Source organism: Octodon degus, unplaced genomic scaffold (assembly GCF_000260255.1).
Source record: "Octodon degus isolate 3935 unplaced genomic scaffold, OctDeg1.0 scaffold00177, whole genome shotgun sequence".
Lineage (NCBI taxonomy): Eukaryota > Metazoa > Chordata > Mammalia > Rodentia > Octodontidae > Octodon > Octodon degus.
The window spans coordinates 289371-291309 of record NW_004524753.1 but is presented as its reverse complement, the minus strand read 5'-3'; positions in this window follow the sequence as shown (position 1 = coordinate 291309).

Sequence of the window (1939 nt, the reverse complement as noted above, 5' to 3'; positions counted from 1 at the left end):
GGTTCAATCCCCCAGCACCACATGCCAGCCAGCCCTGCCCCCTGGTGGGCTGAGCTGGCCACACACACACACACACACACACACACAAAAATAAAAAAAAAAAAAAGGAATAAATGGGTAAATACAGTACTACAATACAAATTGTCATAACTCAGCCAAAATGAAATAATTGAATAGCCCTAGAACTATTAAGGAAATTTAATTCATAATTTGAAATTTTCCTGGAAAGAAATCTCTAGGCCCCTAAGATTTCGTTGGAGGATTCTATGTAAGCATTTTAAAAATTCATACCTTTTATGTACATGTTTCAGAAAATAAGAGAAAACGCTTCCCTATTTATTTATTTTTGGTGGAACTGGGGATTGAACTCAGGCCCTTGCGCTTGCCATCTACTGAACCATCTCCCCAGCCCCCTAATTTATTTATATAGTCACTCTTACTCCAATACCCAAACCAGGCAAAATCAGTACTGAAAACCATAGGCCGATATTTCCCATAAAAATGGACCCAAAAATTCTTAACAAAACATTAGCAAACAGAATTCAGCAATATTTAAAAGAATTATACTCCATGACCAAGTGAGATTTATGTTAGTGTTTGAAGACTGATTCAATATTCAAAAGTAAATTAACATTGTTAGCCACTGGGTAAATGCATGTTTAATCACTATGACAAATCTTCCCACTTCTATGTGAATGGCTGACATTAGATACATGAAGTGTCACTGACAAAATTTAGCAAGAATTCTGAGAAACTGAATCACTCATCTATTGCTGTTGGGACAACAACTAAGCATGTGACTGTATTTTGACCCCAGCAGCTGTACCTTTGAGGACTTATGCCAGAGAAATAAAAACATATTTTCATGGAAGATCTGTACATGAATATTTATAGAAGCTTGATATGTAATAATTCAAAATTGAAAACAACCCAGATGTCTTCAGTGGGTGAGCACAATGTAATATACTGTATATCTGTGGCAAGGCACACTATACAGCCATAAAAAGGAGCAAAGAAAAAAGAATGCACACAACTGTCTGGATTAATCTCCAGAGAATTATGAGACATGTGGGGAACTTGATCCTTGGAGTCCATTAGCGAAGTCCTTTCTCTCTGCCACATTTTCCTCTTGCATTGTCTGTAGAGGGACTTTCTAAGTTGTGACCTTCTAAGACAAGTCAGATAATGGTAAAGCTTCCCCAGAATTAAATTTAATATTACTGCAATATTTGTAATAGTTGTGTGATCTTAAAGAATGTAGGATTCCATTAAGCTCAAAATTCTTCTAGGGTTTGATCCTGCCCCAAATTTGTAGTCATTTACAAACCAACCAGGGAGTGTGCTGGGGTTAGATTCTGCAAGTGACAGAAAACCGGGACTTGGTAAACAGAGGTTTACCTGTCACATAAGCACAGTGGTTCACAGTAGGACTGGAAGCATTGCAATTATGAAAGATGTGGGCTCTTTCATGTTTGCTGCTTTTCCATGTTCAATATAAACCTTCTTTCTCAGGCTCCATTGTAGATTCCCAGGTGTCAGCTTGGCGATTTACAGCCACATTCTTATAAGAAAAACCGAGGAGAGGTGCACATCTCCTTCCATTAAGTTGGGTACGCTACTTTTACTTGCCGTTGGGTAGAACTTCACATATCCTTACCAAATTTAGCATCTGGACTAATTCTGCTCCCAAAGGAAAGTACAAGATTTCCTCTCTCGTACAAGACTTGCCTCCCCCAAAACGAGGTGTGACATACATGTCCTCAAAACCTCCCTAATGATTTCCAGTAGCTCTTAGAGTAGGATCCTTTGAAACTGCACGCAGTCCGGCCCTCGCCTGCTTTCTGACCTCACCTTCTGCCTGTTGCTACTCACACGCAGGCCTGCAGCCCTACTGTTTCTCCAACACCCAGCTTATTCTGCCTTAGGCTCTTTATAGGTG